General features: G+C 38.1%; 1 pseudogene; it reads right to left on the bottom strand.

Annotated features, from left to right (window-relative positions):
- Window positions 1–1,025: 1,025 nt before the first annotated feature.
- Window positions 1,026–2,913, bottom strand: LOC114748979 (3-ketoacyl-CoA synthase 2-like; annotated as a pseudogene).
- Window positions 2,914–6,338: the final 3,425 nt, after the last annotated feature.

The following is a 6,338-nucleotide window of genomic DNA, read 5'->3' as shown; positions in this document are numbered from 1 at the left end:
TTTGCTATTTGTTCTGCGGTTTCTGCAAGAGAGCGATCTTTACCTCCCTGAATGCTACTATGGTTCTGCATATCGTACTTCGAATTTTCTAACTCGCAACCAAGATGCTCATTGCCGATCCTCGATCTCTTCACTATCACCTTAGTACATTCTGTTTTCCTTCCTTTCTTCAACATCTCCAGAGCCTTCTCATCTGCAAACAGATCTAGCGAATAGGGAGAGAGACGATGCACACCAGCACTCACACACACACAGCCGAACATCCTTCCCAAGCGATGGCCGGAGAAAGCGCCGGAAACTACTCTCACGAAGGAGAGAGACAAACTCTCACAAGGAAACCCTAGGAGAGAACCGGAGCCATATATTCTTGTAATCGACTGTCTGTCTTTCACCTGTTAAACTTGGCCAACACAAGATATACAGCACGTACAAGATCAGCATCAAATCATCAACTTTCCAATGGTTCTTTCAATTTTAATCCCAGTTTACTAAAAGTTTTATGACATCCAAGCCACAAAAAGATCTAAAGAGAGAGTGAAAAAGCGACACAGATATTTTAAAAAAAATAAAGAAAATTAAAAGATATGAATAAAAGCGTGTCAGTGTTGAGGCAGGGGATAGAGACAAGCCGCTTCCAGAGGAGAGAGCGTACGGACCAGAGATTAAAGAGACAAAATATACAAGACTGACACACTACATGATTTAATATTATAAGCTCGATAAAGCTGAGAAGTACAACAGAGAGAGTTGACCTTAGATAGGCAAACTCCAGATCTAAACCCTGACATCACATTCATGGAGCTAAAATTTTGACACCAACCGTCTTAGATAGTCATAATAGTATTAACTACTTCAATAATATCATAATAATTCATTCCCACATCCATCACTATAACTGTCTACACCACCAGTCCGTCATTAATTTTCTTCCCTTTTCAGATTTGAATAATCTCAATCTTTCAAAGATAGACACATAACTGTATATATCGACGATCCGCATTATTGTTCGTTCTGGGTCTCTCTGATTAGGAGGTTACTTTAACAGGAAAGTGATGAATCTCATCCCTCCATGGGCTCTTGTTAGACGCAGGATCAATGGTTTTCAGAGCCACCCAACAGCAGTGTTGCACTTAAACCCAGATCCAAACGCCATTTGCCACACTCTGTCACCTTTCTTCACCCTCCCTTTAGCCTCACAATAAGCCAGTTCATACCACACAGAGCTCGAAGACGTGTTCCCAAACCTATACAACGCCATTCTCGAGGGCTCCATGTACCAATCATCCAGATTCAAACTCTTCTGCATTCTGTCCAACACTGCCCTCCTCCCGTGTGAATACAGAAATGCTCAAAAGCCAGTCTAAAATCTGGCATATACCCTTCGATCTTGTTCTTCAACACCTTCCTCTGAATCAGATTAACCAGAAACTTGAGTTTTTCGGAGATGGGTAAGACGAGGGGTCCGAGGGCTGTGATGTGGACTTTGAGGGCGTCTCTGGCGACGTTCATGAGTTCTTTGGAAAGCGCAACGCCGACCTTATTTTCGTCGTCTTCTTGCTGCATGACGCAGTTGTAGCTGTTGTCGTCGGCGCCGACGTGGGTGCGGAGGGTGTGGACAAGGCGATACTTAGAACGGCGGGCGTCGGAGGGGTGGGAGGAGAGGAGGGCGGCGGAGCCACCCATGCGGAAGAGGCAGTTTACGAGGAGCATAGAGGGGTTGTTGCCCCAGTACATGCTTGATATTCCGTTCTCCGTGCTCAGTACCAACGCGTAAGAGTTTGGATGAGCCTGTTCATTACCAAACATCGCGTTAATCATATGTCAGTGTTATCCATGAATTATTACATAATATCCACCCCACCACCTCGTACGACAAAAATTGCTTGCAAAATAGCACCGTCCTACAAGTACGTTATTCTTGCAGCTTTCTCTTTACTGTTTTTAGGACATATTTCTTGCTTGCATAAATATGTATGTTCCATTATACCAACAAAAAAAAATGTGTTCCATGCCGGTGCAAGATATTAACAAGAATATATATATATATATTTATATATCTCGTGGCTAAATGAACATGTATATTTGAGGAGAATATTCACTGAAAGATCTATCTTAACATATATAACTGACGATGCCCTGCATAAAAAGAAATATACTTCAAATAATGAAAGCAGCCATGGCTAGCTAGCATTGAGAGAGAGTGAGTGAGTGAACCTTAAGGAGGTGATTGGCGAGGTCAGCAGCAAGAACACCAGCACTGCACCCCATGCCACTGAGATTGTAGCACAACACATTTCCTCTCAGCTTATAACGATTCACAACCATGTCAGCTAGAGATGGTGTGGGATTAAACAAACTACAGTTCACAACAAGAATATCGATGTCCCTCGCATCTACTCCTGTCTTCTCCAAAAGTTCATCGACTGCTCCGAAAAACACTGTCTCTGTCTCCTTCCTCGCCTCCACCAGAGCCAGATTTGGAGGAACCTCCAACAACGCCTCAGGGACATACGTGTTTGGTCCCAAACCAGACCTGTCCACTATCTTCCTCACGAGCTTCAAGCTCTCTTCCGACAAGAAACCCACACGTTCAGCCCTGTCCAGAAGCATCTCCTTGTTACAAAGACAAGTGAGTGCTGGTTTGAAGCATGCGAAGTCGACTAGGTATACTTGTGTGGGTCTGTTCATGAAGAAGTAGCGCGCTAGGAACAGTAAGGCTAAGCACGAAGGTAAGAGCAACAATGGAGGAAGGTTTGAGTGGGGAACATGAAGACAAGCGGGAGCTCCGGCCAGGAAGGCTACGCAGGAAGCAAACAAGATATTCATTTTGTTGGAGAGTATGAAATAATACGCATGTTTCACGTACTGAAATCTTGAGGACGGTGATGGAGATGGGATTGATGGTGGTGCCATTTGTGAAGTTAAACTCTAGCTGGCCAGGATAGAGAGAGAAAGAAGAGAGGGAAACCCTAATGGTGAAGTGAAGACTAGGTTTTGCTCTCCCAAGTATATATAGAGTTGAGAAGAAGATAAACATTTATTATACTGCCTCCGCTCCTTTTGAGTAATTTGAGTAAAAAAATTTGTTGAGTTAGTTATTTATAATAATTAAGTGTCATCTTTTTTAAAATATTCTTACTAATTATATATTATTAAAATTATCAATTAATTAAATAATTAATATGTACTATTTTGAAAAAAATATATCAATATAAGAGACAAAGTGGATTGAAGTTTTATATTTAGAACCAAACTAAAAAAGTTAAATCAGCTCTTATATTAAGAATGAGAGGTGGTACGTACTTAAAATATTATACTACATTTGCTCCTTAATATAAGACCCCGTTTGAATTTTAGTTTGGTCCTAATTATAAGACCCAATCCATTTTGTCTATCATATTTATGCAATATTTTCAAGATAGTCCTTCTAATAATGATAGTTCTAGCCAATATACTTAATTAGCAATGATATTTTAGGAATGACAATACATTTATTATAAATAACTATTTAACTTACTTCTTTAATCTCCTTAAATTAGTCAACTAGGTCAACTAGGTCTTATAATTAAGACCGGAAGTAGTATTTTGGGATATAATTGCGTTTCTTTGTCGGCAATTCATGTGTGTGTATGTACAAATTATATAGCATGTATTGATTAAATCATACTAAAAGGGGCAACATGATTTAATCACGGAAACATAATAAGAGAGTTTGTGTTCATTTTTGGAGCCAAGTGGGTAGAGGGGTTGATAAACAGAATTAATAGAGGCTATAACTATTAGCGATTGACAGCGGCAGGGACAAATAGCACTGCCACTGTGTGCCCTTTAACCTGTTTCATTTTTTTTGAACCGTATCGTGAAATTTTATCGACATATGGATTAGGGTTTAATTTTACTACCTAATTGATTTAGTGTAAATTTTATTGATTTTTATGATGCATGGTTGATTAATTGATTTAGTGTAAGTTTTATTGATTTTTATGGTGCATGGTTGATTTAACAATCAATATTCATTTCTATTAACACCATCCATCACCTCGCTCTGACACACAACATTGATTCGAATTTATTAGTGGGCAACTTTCAACGACATATATTAATATTACTCAGCGGATCGGACCAGGATCAATGTTCTCCTGCATTTCTGTTTCAGTGTAATGTTTTCAGAGATGCAACATTGCTTTTGTCAGAACAAAAATTGAAAAACAACTATGTAGAACATACATACATGGATAATTTTCATCCGTAGTTAAAGTGGGAAATTAAACATTTATTTTCGCTTAGAACTGGAATGAGTGAATAAACAATATTATAAATTATGCCCTTAAACTTGCATTAAAGTAAAAAAAAACGTTAAATATAACAACGTAGTCAAATTATTATAGTAGGAAAAAATATGAATACAGGTATTGATTATATAATAAATGAAAGATCACAAAAGGTGTTGAGGTGTGGCAGCGAGAGATAAGGGTAAATTATAGAGAAGTAGGTAAATAAATTTAATGGGATTACAACAACTCTATTTATTGGGTAGTAAAACGGATATAATATAATAGCTCTTTGTTATTTGGCATAAGCTGGAGATGTAATCTTCTGACAACACACCATGTGAGGATTGGATCCCAAGAAATGAGGAGCTGCTTTTGGAGTAAATGCGGATGCATCGGTGGTAAAAATTACGTATCATATCAATGATATCTCATGTTTCCCACTTTCTCTATAGGGCACAATAAATCCTATCTTAATTCTATTATTTCAATTTTTGGAAATCAGGTTAAGTTGTCTCCAAGTTAACTATACCAAAAATGAAAGCGTGAGTAATATATATTGGCCAAGGGGTTTCGCCTCTGCAATTCTTTTTATTTTTCTCTGCATCTTGCACTGAAACTCGACATATTTGGCAAAAATTAATAAAAAGTTTCAACTTAAATATCTTTAATTTATGGGAATAGATTATATGGAATGTAAAGAAGAAGCAGGGAACTCCAGTACGGTGAGAACACCTGGGCTTATATTCAGATGAAGACTCTCCCAAATGTGACATTGCTTTTATCAGTACACAAAGAGTTACACACTAATGACCCCAAGCTGTCTATTGGCAAGAATGAAGACAAAGGGATCTCTCCAGTGAGAAGGGTTCCTTCTTAGTCTGAACATGCATTAGATTTGATGTTGACGTATCCATCTGCGACTTGTATGTGTGGTTTTATTTGAGATGATCGACCTTAGCCTTGTCACAAAGAATATTATCATTTTCTATTATGTTTTCACAAAACTAATAGAAGTGCAGAAAATTACCTTACTGATATTTCTTCAGTTTAAATATAAAACCTATTTTATAATATAATTTATACTATATAAAATAAGCCTTACACGTCACCTCCCGATCTGCATGAATTTCTTTCAGCTAAAAAAATTCGTATTGTTTTTAATCAAGTTAACATATCATCAAATAATTTTATTGTTACATAGAATGGGTAGGTGTATTTTTTAAAAAAATTAAGGGAAAAAGAAAGAGTGGGGGAGAAGGGGATGGAGGCAACATGGGGGCTTCTTTGAATAAGAAAGGGACGGATCTTCTAATCTTCTGATGATCTGATCCATATGTCGCAGAAGCCAGTACAGATGCATGAGCGTATGGGATTGGATTCAATGATTTCTTCAAGTTACACCTCAATTCTTCCAAATCATTAATTATCATATTTATCTGGCTCCATTCTTCAAGTCTTACACGCAACTGGCATCTCTGTTTAGATCCCCATACCTCGCCACGCCCACTTAATTATGCTCCCCTTTTCAAATATCACGACTCACTACATATTCATTTTGTATATATGCACATATGACTCCGTCTAGATGCATGTATGCATATAGTGAAGAGCAGCCATAGGTAATTAGACATATAGAAATCTTAAGAGAATGTTATCCAATCAAAGCTTATCCTATATAGCTGTCATTTGTGCGAAATAATAGGATAACGTCAGATTAGACGGCTTGGAGTATAGCATACAGCATATATGGACAAATATAGCACAAGATAAACGTTATTACTGTTCAGAGCTTGTTTATTTGAGCACCGTCCCTATTCCTCACCCACGCCTCTTGCCTCTCTTCTTTCTTCCCTGTATGTATCCTCTCTCTCAAATCAATCTCACACCGCCCTTGATCATTTCAACAGTGGTGTCGTCCTTTAATTGACTAGATAGCTACTTATTCAACTCGTGTGTGTGTGTGTGCTGTGTGCGCGTGAGATGTGGGCCTTAGCTATAGGAATAGTAGTTAGATATAATTAACGAGGAGCTGATCTTTAGCTGCCACTATAATATATTGCGAAA

This window comes from Neltuma alba, unplaced genomic scaffold (assembly GCF_004799145.2).
Source record: "Neltuma alba isolate B1F8T4 unplaced genomic scaffold, ASM479914v2 tig00005881_pilon, whole genome shotgun sequence".
Classification (NCBI taxonomy): domain Eukaryota; kingdom Viridiplantae; phylum Streptophyta; class Magnoliopsida; order Fabales; family Fabaceae; genus Neltuma; species Neltuma alba.
Note: the sequence above shows the minus strand (reverse complement) of the source record. Positions and strands in the feature narration are given on the sequence as shown.